Source organism: Primulina tabacum, chromosome 10, assembly GCF_025594145.1.
Source record: "Primulina tabacum isolate GXHZ01 chromosome 10, ASM2559414v2, whole genome shotgun sequence".
Taxonomy (NCBI): Eukaryota; Viridiplantae; Streptophyta; class Magnoliopsida; order Lamiales; family Gesneriaceae; genus Primulina; species Primulina tabacum.
In genome coordinates this window covers 36,382,356-36,402,317 of record NC_134559.1, presented here as the reverse complement: position 1 = coordinate 36,402,317, position 19,962 = coordinate 36,382,356, and the positions used below count along the sequence as shown (strand labels likewise).

General features: G+C 43.6%; 19 non-coding genes and 3 pseudogenes across 19 annotated transcripts; all 22 read right to left on the bottom strand.

Moving 5' to 3' along the window:
• Positions 1–344: 344 nt before the first annotated feature.
• On the bottom strand, positions 345–465 carry LOC142514386 (5S ribosomal RNA). The gene has a single exon (XR_012810280.1). It is a non-coding gene; the product is annotated as a 5S ribosomal RNA (ribosomal RNA).
• Positions 466–1,640: 1,175 nt separating this feature from the next.
• LOC142514085 (5S ribosomal RNA) lies at positions 1,641–1,758 on the bottom strand. Its single transcript, XR_012809996.1, has one exon. It is a non-coding gene; the product is annotated as a 5S ribosomal RNA (ribosomal RNA).
• A 683-nt stretch (positions 1,759–2,441) lies between these two features.
• Positions 2,442–2,562, bottom strand: LOC142517585 (5S ribosomal RNA). Its single transcript, XR_012813324.1, has one exon. It is a non-coding gene; the product is annotated as a 5S ribosomal RNA (ribosomal RNA).
• A 684-nt stretch (positions 2,563–3,246) lies between these two features.
• Positions 3,247–3,365, bottom strand: LOC142510706 (5S ribosomal RNA; annotated as a pseudogene).
• Positions 3,366–4,049: 684 nt separating this feature from the next.
• LOC142515928 (5S ribosomal RNA) lies at positions 4,050–4,170 on the bottom strand. The gene has a single exon (XR_012811749.1). It is a non-coding gene; the product is annotated as a 5S ribosomal RNA (ribosomal RNA).
• A 682-nt stretch (positions 4,171–4,852) lies between these two features.
• Positions 4,853–4,971, bottom strand: LOC142513678 (5S ribosomal RNA). The gene has a single exon (XR_012809612.1). It is a non-coding gene; the product is annotated as a 5S ribosomal RNA (ribosomal RNA).
• Positions 4,972–5,675: 704 nt separating this feature from the next.
• On the bottom strand, positions 5,676–5,796 carry LOC142507280 (5S ribosomal RNA). The gene has a single exon (XR_012805540.1). It is a non-coding gene; the product is annotated as a 5S ribosomal RNA (ribosomal RNA).
• Positions 5,797–6,480: 684 nt separating this feature from the next.
• Positions 6,481–6,601, bottom strand: LOC142506388 (5S ribosomal RNA). Its single transcript, XR_012804682.1, has one exon. It is a non-coding gene; the product is annotated as a 5S ribosomal RNA (ribosomal RNA).
• A 703-nt stretch (positions 6,602–7,304) lies between these two features.
• On the bottom strand, positions 7,305–7,425 carry LOC142514664 (5S ribosomal RNA). Its single transcript, XR_012810548.1, has one exon. It is a non-coding gene; the product is annotated as a 5S ribosomal RNA (ribosomal RNA).
• Positions 7,426–8,108: 683 nt separating this feature from the next.
• Positions 8,109–8,229, bottom strand: LOC142514385 (5S ribosomal RNA). The gene has a single exon (XR_012810279.1). It is a non-coding gene; the product is annotated as a 5S ribosomal RNA (ribosomal RNA).
• Positions 8,230–9,441: 1,212 nt separating this feature from the next.
• LOC142516306 (5S ribosomal RNA) lies at positions 9,442–9,562 on the bottom strand. Its single transcript, XR_012812108.1, has one exon. It is a non-coding gene; the product is annotated as a 5S ribosomal RNA (ribosomal RNA).
• A 681-nt stretch (positions 9,563–10,243) lies between these two features.
• Positions 10,244–10,362, bottom strand: LOC142515573 (5S ribosomal RNA). The gene has a single exon (XR_012811411.1). It is a non-coding gene; the product is annotated as a 5S ribosomal RNA (ribosomal RNA).
• Positions 10,363–11,047: 685 nt separating this feature from the next.
• LOC142515144 (5S ribosomal RNA) lies at positions 11,048–11,165 on the bottom strand. Its single transcript, XR_012811002.1, has one exon. It is a non-coding gene; the product is annotated as a 5S ribosomal RNA (ribosomal RNA).
• A 1,016-nt stretch (positions 11,166–12,181) lies between these two features.
• On the bottom strand, positions 12,182–12,300 carry LOC142510233 (5S ribosomal RNA). Its single transcript, XR_012808358.1, has one exon. It is a non-coding gene; the product is annotated as a 5S ribosomal RNA (ribosomal RNA).
• A 679-nt stretch (positions 12,301–12,979) lies between these two features.
• Positions 12,980–13,098, bottom strand: LOC142517023 (5S ribosomal RNA). The gene has a single exon (XR_012812786.1). It is a non-coding gene; the product is annotated as a 5S ribosomal RNA (ribosomal RNA).
• A 591-nt stretch (positions 13,099–13,689) lies between these two features.
• On the bottom strand, positions 13,690–13,810 carry LOC142508979 (5S ribosomal RNA). The gene has a single exon (XR_012807174.1). It is a non-coding gene; the product is annotated as a 5S ribosomal RNA (ribosomal RNA).
• Positions 13,811–14,497: 687 nt separating this feature from the next.
• LOC142514071 (5S ribosomal RNA) lies at positions 14,498–14,616 on the bottom strand. Its single transcript, XR_012809983.1, has one exon. It is a non-coding gene; the product is annotated as a 5S ribosomal RNA (ribosomal RNA).
• A 681-nt stretch (positions 14,617–15,297) lies between these two features.
• Positions 15,298–15,416, bottom strand: LOC142510499 (5S ribosomal RNA). Its single transcript, XR_012808607.1, has one exon. It is a non-coding gene; the product is annotated as a 5S ribosomal RNA (ribosomal RNA).
• A 625-nt stretch (positions 15,417–16,041) lies between these two features.
• Positions 16,042–16,161, bottom strand: LOC142508461 (5S ribosomal RNA). The gene has a single exon (XR_012806672.1). It is a non-coding gene; the product is annotated as a 5S ribosomal RNA (ribosomal RNA).
• Positions 16,162–17,244: 1,083 nt separating this feature from the next.
• Positions 17,245–17,368, bottom strand: LOC142510973 (5S ribosomal RNA; annotated as a pseudogene).
• Positions 17,369–18,451: 1,083 nt separating this feature from the next.
• LOC142511477 (5S ribosomal RNA) lies at positions 18,452–18,575 on the bottom strand (annotated as a pseudogene).
• Positions 18,576–19,259: 684 nt separating this feature from the next.
• On the bottom strand, positions 19,260–19,378 carry LOC142506411 (5S ribosomal RNA). Its single transcript, XR_012804705.1, has one exon. It is a non-coding gene; the product is annotated as a 5S ribosomal RNA (ribosomal RNA).
• Between the last annotated feature and the right edge of the window lie 584 nt (positions 19,379–19,962).

The window sequence follows — 19,962 nt, the reverse complement described above, 5'->3', positions numbered from 1 at the left end:
TAAAGCTATTATTATGCATGGGATACGATAAAATGGAACCGGAATCGAATTTCGAGCTTCCTAAGCAGATTTCTCGAGGAAACGAAAGCTTAACAGAAGCGGTAAATCGCAAATTCGAGGGTCTTGGAGAAGGAATTCGGCTAAAATCTCGTCAGCTCATTGCGTAGTAATGAATCTCGTCCGTTTGCCCGTTTACAATCAAATTAGCCTACAATTTTGTCCAAATCCGGCAGTGCCTGAGCTACTTTCATTTCACATGTCTTATCTGGTCCCGATCGAGATTCAGATGATTTGAGCCGAAAATCGTCTGTCAACAAGTAATCAAAAATAGAAAAACACGAAAAGGGGTGCAACACGAGGACTTCCCAGGGGGTCACCCATCCTAGTACTGCGCTTTCGCCCAAGCACGCTTAACTTCGGAGTTCTGATGGGATCCGGTGCATTAGTGCTGGTATGATCGCACCCGACATTGAGTGGGATGTTTATTCTTATATCCCTCGAGTACGTGTGGAGCGGGCGGCGATGGACAACACGCAGCACTGCTCTCGCCCAATCATAACCATGAAGTTAAGCGTTCTGGCGCGATGGTAGAGCTAGGATGGGTGACCTCCCTGTGAAGACCTCGTGTCGCGACCGTTTACGTAAATTATGGATAAAACAGTCGAAATATTGTTTTTAATGAGTTGACCTTCTCCAGAGTAATCTGCGTCATACCCTTCCACACAGAACCGGCTCATGACAACAAAAATAAATAAATGTTCCCAGAAAATAGAAAAAAAAATAAGAAGAAGGAAATAACGAATGTAAAGCTGTTATTATGCCTGGGATACTATAAAATGGAACCGGAATCGAATTTCGAACTTCCTAAGCGGATTTCTCGAGGAAACGAAAGCTTAACAGAAGCGGTAAATCGCAAATTAGAGGGTGTTAGAGAAGAAATTCGGCTAAAATCTCGTCAGCTCTAGTGGGATGTTTATTCTTATATCCCTCGAGTACGTGTGGAGCGGGCAGCGATGGACAACACGCGGCACTGCTCTCGCCCAATCATAACCATGAAGTTAAGCGTTCTGGCGCGATGGCAGAGCAAGGATGGGTGACCACCTTGGGAAGACCTCGTGTCGCGACCGTTTACGTAAATTATGGATAAAACAGTCGAAATAATTGTTTTTAATGAGTTAACTGTCTCAGGAGAAATCTGCGTCATACCCTTCCGCACAGAACCGGCTCACGACAACAAAAATCGATAAATGTTCCCAGAAAATAGAAAAAAAAATAAGAAGAAGGAAATAACGAATGTAAAGCTATTATTATGCCTGGGCTACGATAAAATAGAACCGGAATCGAATTTTGAACTTCCTAGGCGGATTTCTCGAGGAAACGAAAGCTGAACAGAAGCGGTAAATCGCAAATTAGAGGGTCTTAGAGAAGGAATTCGGCTAAAATCTCGTCAGCTCATTGCGTTGTAATGAGTCTCGTCCGTTTGCCTGTTTACAATCAAATTAGCCTACAATTTTGTCCAAATCCGGCAGTGCCCGAGCCACGTTGATTTCACATGTCTTATCTAATCCCGATCGAGATTCAAATGATTTGAGCCGAAAATCGTCAGTCAACAAGTAATCAAAAATAGAAAAACACGAAAAGGGGTGCAATACGAGGACTTCCCAGGGGGTAACCCATCCTAGTACTGCTCTCGCCCAAGCACCTTAACTTCGGAGTTCTGATGGGATCCGGTGCATTAGTGCTGGTATGATTGCACCCGACATTGAGTTGGATGTTTATTCTTATATCCCTCGAGTACGTGTGGAGCGGGCGGCGAAGGACAACACGCGGCACTACGCTCGCCCAATCATAACCATGAAGTTAAGCATTCTGGCGCGATGGCAGAGCTAGGATGGGTGACCTCCCTATGAAGACCTCGTGTCGCGACGGTTTACGTAAATTATGGATAAAACAGTCGAAATAATTGTTTTTAATTAGTTAACCGTCTTCGGAGTTATCTGCGTCATACCCTTCTGCACAGAACCGGCTCAGGACAACAAAAATCGATAAATGTTCCCAGAAAATAGAAAAAAAAATAAGAAGAAGGAAATAACGAATGTAAAGCTATTATTATGCCTGAGATACGATAAAATGGAACCGAAATCGAATTTCGAACTTCCTAAGCAGATTTCTCGAGGAAACGAAAGCTTAAGAGAAGCGGTAAATCGCAAATTAAAGGGTCTTAGAGAAGGAATTCGGCTAAAATCTCGTCAGCTCCTCGCGGATAATGAGTCTCGTTCGTTTGCCTGTGTAGAATCAAATTAGGCTACAATTTTGTCCAAATCCGGCAGTGCCCGAGCTAGGTTGATTTCACATGTCTTATTTGGTCCCGATAGAGATTCAGATGATTTGAGCAGAAAATCGTCCGTCAACAAGTAATCAAAAATAGAAAAACACGAAAAGGGGTGCAACACGAGGACTTCCCAGGGGGTCACCGATCCTAGTACTGCGCTTTCGCCCAAGCACGCTTAACTTCGGAGTTCTGATGGGATCCGGTGCATTAGTGCTGGTATGATCGCACCCGACATTGAGTGGGATGTTTATTCTTATATCCCTCGAGTACGTGTGGAGCGGGCGGCGATGGACAACACGCGTCACTGCTCTCGTTCAATCATAACCATGAAGTTAAGCGTTCTGGCGCGATGGCAGAGGTAGGATGGGTGACCTCCTTGGGAAGACCTCGTGTCGCGACCGTTTACGTAAATTATAGATAAAACAGTCGAAATAATTGTTTTTAATGAGTTGACCGTCTCCGGAGTAATCTGCGTCATACCCTTCCGCACAGAACCGGCTCACGACAACAAAAATCGATAAATGTTCCCAGAAAATTAAAAAAAAAATAAGAAGAAGTAAATAACGAATGTAAAGCTATTATTATTCTTAGGATACGATAAAAAGAAACCAGAATCGAATTTCGAACTTCCTAAGCGGATTTCTCGAGGAAACGAAAGCTTAACAGAAGCGGTAAATCGCAAATTAGAGGGTCTTAGATAAGGAATTCGGCTAAAATCTCGTCAGCTCATTGCGTATTAATGAGTCTCGTCCGTTTGCTCGTTTACAATCAAAATAGCCTACAATTTTGTCCAAATCCAGCAGTGGCCGAGCTACTTTCATTTCACATGTCTTATCTAGTCCCGATCGAGATTCAGATGATTTGAGCCGAAAATCGTCTGTCAACAAGTAATAAAAAATAGAAAAACACGAAAAAGGGTGAAACACGAACACTTCCCAGGAGATCACCCATCCTAGTACTGTTCTCGCCTAAGCACGCTTAACTTCGAAGTTCTGATGGGATCCGGTGCATTAGTGCTGGTATGATCGCAACTGTCATTGAGTGGGATGTTTATTCTTATATCCCTCGAGTACGGGTGGAGCAAGCGGCGATGGACAACACGCGGCACTGTTCTCTCCCAATCAGAACCATGAAGTTAAGCGTTCTGGCGCGATGGCAGAGCTAGGATGGGTGACCTCCCTGGGAAGACCTCGTGTCGCGATCGTTTACGTAAATTATGGATAAAACAGTCGAAATAATTGTTTTTAATGAGTTAACCGTCTCCGGAGTAATCTGCGTCATACCCTTCCGCACAGAACCGGCTCACGACAACAAAATCGATAAATGTTCCCAGAAAATAGAAAAAAAAAATAAGAAGAAGGAAATAACGAATGTAAAGCAATTATTATGTTTGGGATACGATTAAATGGAACCTGAATCGAATTTCAAACTTCCTAAGCGGATTTCTCGAGGAAACGAAAGCTTAACAAAAGCGGTAAATCGCAAATTAGAGGGTCTTAGAGAAGGAATTCTGCTAAAATCTCGTCAGCTCATTGCATAGTAATGAGTCTCGTCCGTTTGCCCGTTTACAATCAAATTAACCTACAATTTTGTCCAAATCCGGCATTACCCGAGCTACTTTCATTTAACATGTCTTATCTAGTCTCGATCGAGATTCAGATGATTTGAGCCGAAAATCGTCTGTCAACAAGTAATCAAAAATAGAAAAACACGAAAAGGGGTGCAAGACGAGGACTTCCCAGGGGGTCACCCATCCTAGTACTGCGCTTTCGCCCAAGCACGCTTAACTTCGGAGTTCTGATGGGATCCGGTGCATTAGTGCTGGTATGATCGCACCCGACATTGAGTGGGATGTTTATTCTTATATCCCTCGAAGACGTGTGGAGCGGGCGGCGATGGACAACACGCGGCACTGCTCTCGCCCAATCATAACCATGAAGTTAAGCGTTCTGGCGCGATGGCAGAGTTAGGATGGGTGACCTCCCTGGGAAGACCTCGTGTCGCGACCGTTTACGTAAATTATGGTTAAAAGAGTCGAAATAATTGTTTTTAATGAGTAAACCGTCTCCGGAGTAATCTGCGTCATATCCTTCCGCACAGAACCGGCTCACGACAACAAAAATCGATAAATGTTCCCCGAAAATAGAAAAAAAATATGAAGAAGGAAATAACGAATGTAAAGCAATTATTATGCCTGGGATACGATAAAATGGAATCGGAATCGAATTTCGAACTTCCTAAGCGGATTTCTCGAGAAAACGAAAGCTTAACAGAAGCGGTAAATCGCAAATTAGAGGGTCTTAGAGAAGGAATTCGGCTAAAATCTCGTCAGCTCATTGCGTAACAATGAGTCTCGTCCGTTTTCCCGTTTACAATCAAATTAGCCTACAATTTTGTCCAAATCCGGCAGTGCCCGAGCTACTTTCATTTCACATGTCTTATCTAGTCCCGATCGAGATTCAGATGATTTGAGCCGAAAATCGTCTGTCAACAAGTAATCACAAAAGAAATACACGAAAAAGGGTGCAACACGAGGACTTCCCAGGGGGGCACCCATCCTAGTACTGCTCTCGCCCAAGCACGCTTAACTTCGGAGTTTTGATGGGATCCGGTGCATTAGTGCTGGTATGATCGCACCCGTCATTAAGTGGGATGTTTATTCTTATATCCCTCGAGTACGGGTGGAGCAAGCGACGATGGACAACACGCGGCACTGTTCTCGCCCAATCAGAATCATGAAGTCAAGCTTTCTGGCGCGATGGCAGAGCTAGGATGGGTGACCTCCCTATGAAGACCTCGTGTCGCAACCGTTTACTTAAATTATGGATAAAACAGTCGAAATATTGTTTTTAATGAGTTAACCGTCTCCGGAGTAATCTGCATCATACCCTTCCCCACAGAACCGGCTCACGACAACAAAAATGAATAAATGTTCCCAAAAATGAATAAATGTTCCCAGAAAATAGAAAAAAAAAATAAGAAGAAGGAAATAACGAATGTAAAGCTATTATTATGCTTGGGATACGATAAAATGGAACCGGAATCGAATTTCGAACTTTCTAAGCGGATTTCTTGAGGAAACGAAAGCTTAACAGAAGCGGTAAATCGCAAAATAGAGGGTCTTAGAGAAGGAATTCGGCTAAAATCTCGTCAGCTCATTGCGTAGTAATGAGTCTCGTCCGTTTGCCCGTTTACAATCAAATTAGCCTACAATTTTGTCCAAATCCGGCAGTGCCCGAGCTACTTTCATTTCACATGTCTTATCTGGTCTCGATCGAGATTCAGATGATTTGAGCCGAAAATCGTCTGTCAACAAGTAATCGAAAATAGAAAAACACGAAAAGAGGTGCAACACGAGGACTTCCCAAGGGGTCACCAATCCTAGTACTGCGCTTTCGCCCAAGCACGCTTAACTTCGGAGTTCTGATGGGATCCGGTGCATTAGTGCTGGTATGATCGCACCCGACATTGAGTGGGATGTTTATTCTTATATCCCTCGAGTACGTGTGGAGCGGGCGGCGATGGACAACACGCGGCACTGCTCTCGCCCAATTATAACCATGAAGTTAAGCGTTCTGGCTCGATGGGAGAGGTAGGATGGGTGACCTCCCTGGGAAGACCTCGTGTCGCGATCGTTTACGTAAATTATGGATAAAAAAGTCGAAATAATTGTTTTTAATGAGTTAACCGTCTCTGGAGTAATCTGCGTCAGACCCTTCCGCACAGAACCGGCTCAAGACAACAAAAATCGCTAAATGTTCCCAGAAAATAGAAAAAAAAATATGAAGAAGGAAATAACGAATGTAAAGCTATTATTATGCTAGGGATACGATAAAATGGAACCGGAATCGAATTTCGAACTTTCTAAGCGGATTTCTTGAGGAAACGAAAGCTTAACAGAAGCGGTAAATCGCAAATTAGAGGGTCTTAGAGAAGGAATTCGGATAAAATCTCGTCAGCTCATTTCGTAGTAATGCGTCTCGTCCGTTTGCCCGTTTACAATCAAATTAGCCTACAATTTTGTCCAAATCCGGCAGTGCCCAAGCTACTTTCATTTCACATGTCTTATCTGGTCTTGATCGTGATTCAGATGATTTGAGCCGAAAATCGTCTGTCAACAAGTAATCAAAAATAGAAAAACACGAAAAAAGGTGCAACACGAGGACTTCCCAGGGGGTCACCCATCCTAGTAATGCGCTTTCGCCCAAGCACGCTTAACTTCGGAGTTCTGATGGGATCCGGTGCATTAGTGCTGGTATGATCGCACCCGACATTGAGTGGGATGTTTATTCTTATATCCCTCGAGTACGTGTGGAGCGGGCGGCGATGGACAACACGCGGCACTGCTCTCGCCCAATCAAAACCATGAAGTTAAGCGTTCTGGCGCGATGGCAGAGCTAGGATGGGTGACCTCCCTGGGAAGACCTCGTGTCGCGACCGTTTACGTAAATTATGGCAAAAACAGTCGAAATATTGTTTTTAATGAGTTAACCGGCTTCGGAGTAATCTGCATCATACCCTTCCCCACAGAACCGGCTCACGACAACAAAAATGAATAAATGTTCCCAAAAATGAATAAATGTTCCCAGAAAAGAGAATAAAAAAATAAGAAGAAGAAATAACGAATGTAAAGCTATTATTATGCTTGGGATACGATAAAATGGAACCGGAATCGAATTTCGAACTTTCTAAGCGGATTTCTTGAGGAAACGAAAGCTTAACAGAAGCGGTAAATCGCAAAATAGAGGGTCTTAGAGAAGGAATTCGGCTAAAATCTCGTCAGCTCATTGCGTAGTAATGAGTCTCGTCCGTTTGCCCGTTTACAATCAAATTAGCCTACAATTTTGTCCAAATCCGGCAGTGCCCGAGCTACTTTCATTTCACATGTCTTATCTGGTCTCGATCGAGATTCAGATGATTTGAGCCGAAAATCGTCTGTCAACAAGTAATCAAAAATAGAAAAACACGAAAAAGGGTGCAACACGAGGACTTCCCAGGGGGTCACCCATCCTAGTACTGCGCTTTCGCCCAAGCACGCTTAACTTCGGAGTTCTGATGGGATCCGGTGCATTAGTGCTGGTATGATCGCACCCGACATTGAGTGGGATGTTTATTCTTATATCCCTCGAGTACGTGTGGAGCGGGCGGCGATGGACAACACGCGGCACTGCTCTCGCCCAATTATAACCATGAAGTTAAGCGTTCTGGCTCGATGGCAGAGGTAGGATGGGTGACCTCCCTGGGAAGACCTCGTGTCGCGATCGTTTACGTAAATTATGGATAAAACAGACGAAATATTGTTTTTAATGAGTTAACCGTCTCCGGAGTAATCTGCGTCATACCCTTCCGCACAGAACCGGCTCACGACAACAAAAATGAATAAATGTTCCCAGAAAATAGAAAAAAAAATATGAAGAAGGAAATAACGAATGTAAAGCTATTATTATGCTTGGGATACGATAAAATGGAACCGGAATCGAATTTCGAACTTTCTAAGCGGATTTCTTGAGGAAACGAAAGCTTAACAGAAGCGGTAAATCGCAAATTAGAGGGTCTTAGAGAAGGAATTCGGATAAAATCTCGTCAGCTCATTTCGTAGTAATGCGTCTCGTCCGTTTGCCCGTTTACAATCAAATTAGCCTACAATTTTGTCCAAATCCGGCAGTGCCCGAGCTACTTTCATTTCACATGTCTTATCTGGTCTCGATCGAGATTCAGATGATTTGAGCCGAAAATCGTCTGTCAACAAGTAATCAAAAATTGAAAAACACGAAAAGGGGTGCAACACGAGGACTTCCCAGGGGGTCACCCATCCTAGTACTGCGCTTTCGCCCAAGCACGCTTAACTTCGGAGTTCTGATGGGATCCGGTGCATTAGTGCTGGTATGATCGCACCCAACATTGAGTGGGATGTTTATTCTTATATCCCTCGAGTACGTGTGGAGCGGGCGGTGATGGACAACACGCGGCACTGCTCTCGCCCAATCATAACCATGAAGTTAAGCGTTCTGGCGCGATGGCAGAGCTAGGATGGGTGACCTCCCTGGGAAGACTTCGTATCGCGACCGTTTACGTAAATTATGGATAAAACAGTCGAAATAATTGTTTTTAATGAGTTAACCGTCTCTGGAGTAATCTGCGTCATACCCTTCCGAACAGAACCGGCTCACGACAACAAAAATCGATAAATGTTCCCAGAAAATAGAAAAAAAATAAGAAGAAAGAAATAACGAATGTAAAGCTATTATTATGCCTCGGATACGATAAAATGGAACCGGAATCGAATTTCAAAATTCCTAAGCGGATTTCTCGAGAAAACGAAAGCTTAACAGAAGCGGTAAATCGCAAATTAGAGGGTCTTAGAGAAGGAATTCGGCTAAAATCTCGCCAGCTCATTGCGTAGCAATGAGTCTCGTCCGTTTGCCCGTTTACAATCAAATTAGCCTACATATTTGTCCAAATCCGGTGATGGAGCGGGCGGTGATGGACAACACGCGGCACTGCTCTCGCCCAATCATAACCATGAAGTTAAGCGTTCTGGCGCGATGGCAGAGGAAGGATGGGTGACCTCCTTGGGAAGACCTCGTGTCGCGACCGTTTACGTAAATTATGGATAAAACAGTCGAAATAATTGTTTTTAATGAGTTAACCGTCTCCGGAGTAATCTGCGTCATACCCTTCCGCACAGAACCGGCTCACGACAACAAAAATCGATAAATGTTCCCCGAAAATAGAAAAAAAATAAGAAAAAGGAAATAACGAATGTAAAGCAATTATTATGCCTGGGATACGATAAAATGGAACCGGAATCGAATTTCGAACTTCCTAAGCGGATTTCTCGAGGAAACGAAAGCTTAACAGAAGCGGTAAATCGCAAATTAGAAGGTCTTAAAGAAGGAATTCGGCTAAAATCTCGCCAGCTCATTGCGTAGTAATGAGTCTCGTCCGTTTGCCCGTTTACAATCAAATTAGCCTACAATTTTGTCCAAATCCGGCAGTGCCCGAGCTACTTTCATTTCACATGTCTTATCTAGTCCCGATCGAGATTCAGTTGATTTGAGCCGAAAACAGTCTGTCAACAAGTAATCAAAAATAGAAAAACACGAAAAGGGGTGCAACACGAGGACTTCCCAGGGGGTCACCCCCATCCTAGTATTGCTCTCGCCCAAGCACGCTTAACTTCGGAGTTCTGATGGGATCCGGTGCATTAGTGCTGGTATGATCGCACCAGACATTAAGTGGGATGTTTATTCTTATATCCCTCGAATACGTTTGGAGCGGGCGGCGATGGACAACACGCGGCACTGCTCTCGCCCAATCATAACCATGAAGTTAAGCGTTCTGGCGCGATGGCAGAGTGAGGATGGGTGACCTCCTTGGGAAGACCTCGTGTCGCGACCCTTTACGTAAATTATGGATAAAACAATCGAATAAATTGTTTTTAATGAGTTAACCGTCTCCGGAGTAATCTGCGTCATACCCTTCCGCACAGAACCGGCTCACGACAACAAAATCGATAAATGTTCCCAGAAAATAGAAAAAAATAAGAAGAAGGAAATAACGAATGTAAAGCAATTATTATGCCTGGGATACGATAAAATAGAACCGGAATCGAATTTCGAACTTCCTAAGCGGATTTCTCGAGGAAACGAAAGCTTAACAGAAGCGGTAAATCGCAAATTAGAAGGTCTTAGAGAAGGAATTCGGCTAAAATCTCGCCAGCTCATTGCGTAGTAATGAGTCTCGTCCGTTTGCCCGTTTACAATAAAATTAGCCTACAATTTTGTCCAAATCAGACAGTACCCGAGCTACGGTGATTTCACATGTCTTATCTGGTCACGATCGAGATTCAGATGATTTGAGCCGAAAACCGTCTGTCAACAAGTAATCAAAAATAGAAAAACACGAAAAGAGGTGCAACACGAGGACTTCCCAGGGGGTCACCCATCCTAGTATTGCTCTCGCCCAAGCATGCTTAACTTCGGAATTCTGATGGGATCCGGTGCATTAGTGCTGGTATGATCGCACCCGACATTGAGTCGGATGTTTATTCTTATATCCCTCGAAGACGTGTGGAGCGGGCGGCGATGGACAACACGCGGCACTGCTCTCGCCCAATCATAACAATGAAGTTAAGCGTTCTGGCGCGATGGCAAAGTAAGGATGGGTGACCTCCCTGGGAAGACCTCGTGTCGCGACCGTTTACGTAAATTATGGATAAAACAGTCGAAATAATTGTTTTTAATGAGTTAACCGTCTCCGGAGAAATCTGCGTCATACCCTTCCGCACAGAACCGGCTCACGACAACAAAAATCGATAAATGTTCCTAGAAAATAAAAAAAAAATAAGAAGAAGAAAATAACAAATGTAAAGCTATTATTATGCCTGGGATACGATAAAATGGAACCGGAATCGAATTTCGAACTTCCTAGGCGGATTTCTCGAGGAAACGAAAGCTGAATAGAAGTGGTAAATCGCAAATTAGAGGGTCCTAGAGAAGGAATTCGGCTAAAATCTCGTCAGCTCATTGCGTAGAATGAGTCTCGTCCGTTTGCCCGTTTACAATCAAATTAGCCTACAATTTTGTCCAAATCCGGCAGTGCCCGAGCTACTTTCATTTCACATGTCTTATCTAGTCCCGATCGAGATTCAAATGAATTGAGCCGAAAATCGTCTGTCAACAAGTAATCAAAAATAGAAAAACACGAAAAGGGGGGGTGCAACACGAGGACTTCCCAGGCGGTCACCCATCCTAGTACTGCTCTCGCCCAAGCACCTTGACTTCGGAGTTCTGATGGGATCCGGTGCATTAGTGCTGGTATGAACGCACCCGACATTGAGTGGGATGTTTATTCTTATATCCCTCGAGTACGTGTGGAGCGGGCGGCGATGGACAACACGCGGCACTACTCTCGCCCAATCATAACCATGAAGTTAAGCGTTCTGGCGCGATGGCAGAGCTAGGATGGGTGACCTCCCTGGAAAAACCTCATGTCGCGACCGTTTACGTAAATTATAGATAAAACAGTCGAAATATTGTTTTTAATGAGTTAACCGTCTCCGGAGTAATCTGCGTCATACCCTTCCGCACAGAACCGGCTCACGACAACAAAAATCGATAAATGTTTCCAGAAAATAGAAAAAAAAAACAAGAAGAAGGAAATAACGAATGTAAAGCTGTTATTATGCCTGGGATACGATAAAATGGAACCGGAATCGAATTTCGAACTTTCTAAGCGGATTTCTCGAGGAAACGAAAGCTTAACAGAAGCAGTAAATCGCAAATTAGAGGGTCTTAGAGAAGAAATTCGGCTAAAATCTCGTCAGCTCATTGCGTAGTAATGAGTCTCGTCCGTTTGCCCGTTTACAATCAAATTAGCCTACAATTTTGTCCAAATCCGGCAGTGCCCGAGCTACTTTCATTTCACATGTCTTATCTGGTCCCGATTGAGATTCAGATGATTTGAACCGAAAAGGGGTGCAACACGAGGACTTCCAAGAATGTAAAGCTATTATTATTCCTGGGATACGATAAAATGGATCCGGAATCGAATTTCGAACTTCCTAAATGGATTTCTCGAGGAAACGGAACATTAACAGAAGCGGTAAATCGCAAATTAGAGGGTCTTAGAGAAGAAATTTAGCTAAAATCTCGCGAGCACTTTGCGAAGTAATGAGTCTCGTCCGTTTGCCTGTTTACAATAAAATTAGCCTACAATTTTGTCTAAATCAGGCACTACCCGAGCTACGCTGATTTCACATGTCTTATTTGGTCCCGATCGATATTCAGATGATTTGAGCAGAAAATCGTCCGTCAACAAGTAATCAAAAATAGAAAAACACGAAATGGGGTACAACACGAGGATTTCCTAGGGGGTCACCCATCCTAGTACTGCTCTCTCCCAAGCACGCTTAACTTCGGAGTTATGATGGGATCCAGTGCAATAGTGCTGGTATGATAGCACCCGACATTGAGTGGGATGTTTATTCTTATATCCCTCGAGTACGTGTGGAGCAGGCGGCGATGGACAACACGCGGCACTGCTCTCGCCCAATCATAACCATGAAGTTAAGCGTTCTGGCGCGATAGCAGAGGTAGGATGGGTGACCTCCCTGGGAAGACCTCGTTTCGCGACCGTTTACGTAAATTATGGATAAAACAGTCGAAATAATTGTTTTTAATGAGTTAACCGTCTCCGGAGTAATCTGCGTCATACCCTTCCACACAGAACCGGCTAACGACAACAAAAATCGATAAATGTTCCCACAAAATAGAAAAAAATTAGAAAAAGAAATAGCGAATGTAAAGCTATTATTATGCTTGGGATACGATAAAATGGAACCGGAATCGAATTTAGAACTTACTAAGCGGATTTCCAAGGAAACGGAAGCTTAAAAGAAGCGGTAAATCGCAAATTAGAGGGTCTTAGAGAAGGAATTCGGCTAAAATCTCGTCAACTCATTGCGTAGTAAAGTGTCTCGGTCGTTTGCCCGTTTACTATCAAATTAGCCTACAATTTTGTCCAAATCCGGCAGTGCCCGAGCTACGTTGATTTCTCATGTCTTATCAGGTCACGATCAGGATTCAGATGATTTGAGCCGAAAATCGTCTGTCAACAAGTAATCAAAAGTAGAAAACACGAAAATGGGTGCAACACGAGAACTTCCCAGGGGGTCACCCATCCTAGTACTGCTCTCTCCCAAGCATGCTTAACTTCGGAGTTCTGATGGGATCCGGTGCATTAGTGCTGTTATGATTGCACCCGACATTGTGTGGGATGTTTATTCTTATATCCCTCGAGTACGTGTGTAGCGGGCGGCGATAGACAACACGCGGCACTGCTCTCGCCCAATCAGAACCATAAAGTTAAGCGTTTTGTTTTTAATTAGTTATCCGTCTCGGGAGTAATCTGCGTCATACCCTTCCGCACAGAACCGGCTCACGACAACAAAAATCACTAAATGGTCCCAGAAAATAGAAAAAAAAATAAGAAGAAGAAAATAGCGAATGTAAAGCTATTATTATGCCTGGGATACGATAAAATGGAACTTGAATCGAATTTCGAACTTCCTAAACATTTTTTCTCGAGGAAACGGAAGCTTAACAGAAGCGAAAAATCGCAAATTAGAGGGTCTTAGATAAGGAATTCGGCTAAAATCTCACCAGATCATTGAGAAGTAACGAGTCTCGTTCGTTTGCCCGTTTACAATCAAATTAGCCTACAATTTTGTCCAAATCCGGCAGTGCCCGAGCTACGTTGATTTCAAATGTTTTATCTGGTCCCGATCGAGATTCAGATGATTGGAGCCAAAATTCGTCTGTCAACAAGTAATCAAAAATAGAAAAACACGAAAAGGTGTACAACACGAGGACATCCCAGGGGGTCACCCATCCTAGTACTGCGCTTTCGCCCAAGCACGCTTAACTTCGGAGTTCTGATGGGATCCGGTGCATTGGTGCTGGTATGATCGCACTCGACCTTAAGTTGGATGTATATTTTAATATCCCTCGTGTACGTGTGGAGCGGGCGGCGATGGACAACACGCGGCACTGCTGTCGCCCAATCATAACCATGACGTTAAGCGTTCTGGCGCGATGGCAGAGCAAGGATGGGTGACCTCCCTGGGAAGTCCTCGTGTCGCGACTATTTGCTTAAATTATGGCAAAAACAGTCGAAATAATTGTTTTTAATGAGTTAACCGTCTCCGGAGTAATCTGCGTCATACCCTTCCGCACAGAACCGGCTCACGACATCAAAAATCGCAAAATGTTCCCAGAACATAGAAAAAAAATAAGAAGAAGAAAATAGCGAATGTAAAGCTATTATTATGCCTAGGATACGATAAAATGGAACCGGAATCGAATTTCGAACTTGCTAAGCGGATTTCTCGAGGAAATGGAAGCTTAACAGAAACGGAAAATCGCAAATTAGAGGGTTTTAGAGAAGGAATTCGGCTAAAATCTCGTCAGCTCATTGCGGAGTAATGAGTCTCGTTCGTTTGCCCTGTTACAATAAAATTAACCTACAATTTTGTCCAAATCCGGCAGTGCCCGAGCTACGTTGATTTCACATGTCTTATTTGTTCCCGATCGAGATTCAGAATATTTGAGCCGAAAATCGTCTGTCAACAAGTAATCAATCAAAAATAGAAAAACACAAAAATGGGTGCAACACGAGGACTTTCCAGGGGGTCATCCATCCTAGTACTTCTCTCGCCCAAGCACGCTTAACTTCGGAGTTCTGATGGGATCCGGTGCATTAGTGCTGGTATTATCGCACCCGACATTGAGTCGAATGTTTATTCTTATATCCTCGAGTACGTGTGGAGCGGGCGACGATGGACAACACGCGGCACTGCTCTCGCACAATCATAACCATGAAGTTAAGCGTTCTAGCGCGATGGTAGAGCTAGGATGGGCGACCTCCCTGGGAAGACCTCGTGTCGCGACTATTTGCTTAAATTATGGCAAAAACAGTCGAAATAATTGTTTTTAATGAGTTAACCGTCTCCGGAGTAATCTGCGTCATACCCTTCCGCACAGAACCGGCTCACGACATCAAAAATCGCAAAATGATCCCAGAAAATAAGAAAAAAATAAGAAGAAGGAAATAGCGAATGTAAAGCTATTATTATGCCTGGGATATGATAAAATGGAACCGGAATCGAATTTCGAACTTCCTAAGCGGATTTCTCGAGGAAACGAAAGCTTAACAGAAGCGGTAAATCGCAAATTAGAGGGTCTTAGAGAAGGAATTCGGCTAAATCTCGTCAGCTCATTGCATAGTAATGAGTCTCGTCCGTTTGCCCGTTTACAATCAAATTAGCCTACAATTTTGTCCAAATCCGGCAGTGCCCGAGCTACTTTCATTTCACATGTCTTATCTGGTCTCGATCGAGATTCAGATGATTTGAGCCGAAAATCATCTGTCAACAAGTAATTGAAAATAGAAAAACACGTAAATGGGTGCAACACGAGGACATCCCAAGGAATCACCCATCCTAGTACTGCTCTCGACCAAACACGCTTAACTTCGGAGTTCTAATGAGATCCGTTGCATTAGTGCTGGTATGATCGCACCCGACATTGAGTGGAATGTTTATTCTTATATCCCTCGAGTATGTGCGGCGTTGGCGGTGATGTACAACACGCGGCACTGCTCTCGCAAAATCAGAACCAAGAAGTTAAGCGTTTTGGCGCGATGGCAGAGCTAGGATGGGTGACTTTCCTAGGAAGTCCTCGTGTCGCGACCGTTTACGTAAATTATAGCTAAAACAGTCGAAATAATTGTTTTTAATGAGTTAACCGTCTCCGGATTAATCTGCGTCATACCCTTCCGCACAGAACCGGCTCACGACAACTAAAATCGCTAAATGTTCCCAGAAAATAGAAAAAAAATAAGATGAAGAAAAGAGCGAATGTAAAGCTTATATTATGCCTGGGATACGAGAAAATGGAACCGGAATCGAATTTCGGACTTCCTAAGCGGATTTCTCGAGGAAACGGAAGCTCAACAGAAGCGGAAAATCGCAAATTAGAGTGTCTTAGAGAAGGAATTCGGCTAAAATCTCGCCAGCTCATTGCGGAGTAACGAGTCTCGTTTTTTTGCCCGTTTACAATCAAATTAGCCTACAATTTCGATGATTATGATGATTTGAGCCGAAAATCGTCTGTCAACAAGTAATCAAAAATAGAAAAACACGAAAAAGGGTGCAACACGAGGACTTCCCAGGGGGTCACCCCTCCCTACTACTGCTCTCGCGCAAGCACGCTTAACTTCGGAGTTCTGATGGGATCCGGTGCATTAGTGCTGGCATGATCGCACCCGACATTGAGTGGGATGTTTCTTCTTATATCCCTCGAGTACGTGTGGAGCGAGCGGCGATGGACAACACGCGGCACTGCTCTCGCCCAATCATAACCATGAAGTTAAGCGTTCTGGCGCGATGGCAGAGCTAGGTTAGGTGACCTCTCTAGGAAGACCTCGTGGTGCGACTGTTTACGTAAATTATGGATAAAACAGTCGAAATAATTGTTTTTAATGAGTTATCCGTCTCTGGAGTAATCTGCGTCATACACTTCCGCACAGAACCGGCTCACGACAACAAAAATCGATAAATATACCCAGAAAATAGAAAAAAAAATAAGAAGAAGGGAATAGCGAATGTAAAGCAATTATTATGTCTGGGATACGATAAAATGGAATGGGAATCGAATTTCGAACTTCCTAAATGGATTTCTCGAGGAAACGAAAGCTTAACAGAAGCGGAAAATCGAAAATTAGAGGGTCTTAGAGAAGGAATTTGGCTAAAATCTCACCAGCTCATTGCGGAGTAACGAGTCTCGTTTTTTTGCCCGTTTACAATCAAATTAGCCTACAATTTTGTCCAAATCCGGCAGTGTTCGAGCTATGTTGATTTCAGTCGAAATAATTGTTTTTAATGAGTTAACCGTCTCCGGGGTAATCTGCGTCATACCCTTTCGCACAGAACCGGCTCACGACAACAAAAATCGATAATGGTTCCCAGAAAATAGAAAAAAAATAAGAAGAAGAAAATAACGAATGTAAAGCTATTATTATGCCTGGGATACGATAAAATGGAACCGGAATCGAATTTCGAGCTTCCTAAGCGGATTTCTCGAGGAAACGAAAGCTTAACAGAAGCGGTAAATCGCAAATTCGAGGGTCTTAGAGAAGGAATTCGGCTAAAATCTCGTCAGCTCATTGCGTAGTAATGAATCTCGTCCGTTTGCCCGTTTACAATCAAATTAGCCTACAATTTTGTCCAAATCCGGCAGTGCCTGAGCTACTTTCATTTCACATGTCTTATCTGGTTCCGATCGAGATTCAGATGATTTGAGCCGAAAATCGTCTGTCAACAAGTAATCAAAAATAGAAAAACACGAAAAGGGGTGCAACACGAGGACTGGGAATCCCAGGGGGTCACCCATCCTAGTACTGCTCTCGCACAAGCACGCTTAACTTCGGAGTTTTGATGGGATGCGGTGCATTAGTGCTGGTATGATCGCACCCGACATTGAGTGGGATGTTTATTCTTATATCCCTCGATTACGTGTGGAGCGGGCGGCGATGGACAACACGCGGCGCTGCTCTCGCCCAATCATAACCATGAAGTTAAGCGTTCTGGCGCGATGGCAGAGCAAGGATGGGTGACCACCCTGGGAAGACCTCGTGGTGCGACTGTTTACGTAAATTATGGATAAAACAGTCGAAATAATTGTTTTTAATGAGTTATCCGTCTCTGGAGTAATCTGCGTCATACACTTCCGCACAGAACCGGCTCACGACAACAAAAATCGATAAATATACCCAGAAAATAGAAAAAAAAATAAGAAGAAGGGAATAGCGAATGTAAAGCAATTATTATGTCTGGGATACGATAAAATGGAATGGGAATCGAATTTCGAACTTCCTAAATGGATTTCTCGAGGAAACGAAAGCTTAACAGAAGCGGAAAATCGAAAATTAGAGGGTCTTAGAGAAGGAATTCGGCTAAAATCTCACCAGCTCATTGCGGAGTAACGAGTCTCGTTTTTTTGCCCGTTTACAATCAAATTAGCCTACAATTTTGTCCAAATCCGGCATTGCCCGAGCTATGTTGATTTCAGTCGAAATAATTGTTTTTAATGAGTTAACCGTCTCCGGGGTAATCTGCGTCATACCCTTTCGCACAGAACCGGCTCACGACAACAAAAATCGATAATGGTTCCCAGAAAATAGAAAAAAAATAAGAAGAAGAAAATAACGAATGTAAAGCTATTATTATGCCTGGGATACGATAAAATGGAACCGGAATCGAATTTCGAGCTTCCTAAGCGGATTTCTCGAGGAAACGAAAGCTTAACAGAAGCGGTAAATCGCAAATTCGAGGGTCTTAGAGAAGGAATTCGGCTAAAATCTCGTCAGCTCATTGCGTAGTAATGAATCTCGTCCGTTTGCCCGTTTACAATCAAATTAGCCTACAATTTTGTCCAAATCCGGCAGTGCCTGAGCTACTTTCATTTCACATGTCTTATGTGGTCCCGATCGAGATTCAGATGATTTTAGCCGAAAATCGTCTGTCAACAAGTAATCAAAAATAGAAAAACACGAAAAGGGGTGCAACACGAGGACTGGGAATCCCAGGGGGTCACCCATCCTAGTACTGCTCTCGCACAAGCACGCTTAACTTCGGAGTTTTGATGGGATGCAGTGCATTAGTGCTGGTATGATCGCACCCGACATTGAGTGGGATGTTTATTCTTATATCCCTCGATTACGTGTGGAGCGGGCGGCGATGGACAACACGCGGCACTGCTCTCGCCCAATCATAACCATGAAGTTAAGCGTTCTGGCGCGATGGCAGAGCAAGGATGGGTGACCACCTTGGGAAGACCTCGTGTCGCGACCTTTTACGTAAATTATGGATAAAACAGTCGAAATAATTGTTTTTAATGAGTTAACTGTCTTCGGAGTAATCTGCGTCATACCCTTCCGCACAGAACCGGCTCACGACAACAAAAATCAATAAATGTTCCCAGAAAATAGAAAAAAAAATAAGAAGAAGGAAATAAAGAATGCAAAGCTATTATTATGCCTGAGATACGATAAAATGGAACCGGAATCGAATTTCGAACTTCCTAAGCGGATTTCTCGAGGAAACGAAAGCTTAGCAGAAGCGGTAAATGGCAAATTAGAGGGTCTTAGAGAAGGAATTCGTCTAAAATCTCGTCAGCTCATTGCGTAGTAATGAGTCTCGTCCGTTTGCCCGTTTACAATCAAATTAACCTACAATTTTGTCCAAATCCTGCAGTGCCCGAGCTACTTTCATTTCACATGTCTTATCTGGTCCCGATCGAGATTCAGATGATTTGAGCCGAAAATCGTCTGTCAACAAGTAATCAAAAATAGAAAAACACTAAAAAAGGTGCAACCACGAGGACTTCCCAGGGGGTCACCCACCTAGTACTGCTCTTGCCCTAGCACGCTTAACTTCGGAGTTCTGATGGGATCCGGTGCATTAGAGCTAGTATGATCGCACCCGACATTGAGTGGGATGTTTATTTTTATATCCCTCGAGTATGTGTGGAGCGGGCGGCGATGGACAACATGCGGCACTGCTCTCGCCCAATCATAACCATGAAGTTAATCGTTCTAGCGCGATGGTAGAGCTAGGATGGGTGACCTCCCTGAGAGGACCTCGTGTCGCGACCGTTTACGTAAATTATGAATAATACAGTCGAAATAATACGTAAATTATGTATAAAACAGTCGAAATAATTGTTTTTAATGAGTTAACCGTCTCCGGAGTAATCTGCGTCATACCCTTCCGCACAGAACCGGCTCACGACAACAAAAATCGCTAAATGTTCCCAGAAAATAAGAAAAAAATAAGAAGAAGAAATTAGCGAATGTAAAGCTATTATTATGCCTGAGATATGATAAAATATAACCGGAATCAAATTTCGAACTTCCTAAGCGGATTTCTCGAGGAAACGAAAGCTTAACAGAAGCAGTAAATCGCAAATTAGAGGGTCTTAGAGAAGGAATTCGGCTAAAATCTCGTCAGCTCATTGCATAGAATGAGTCTCGTCCGTTTGCCCGTTTACAATCAAATTAGCCTACAA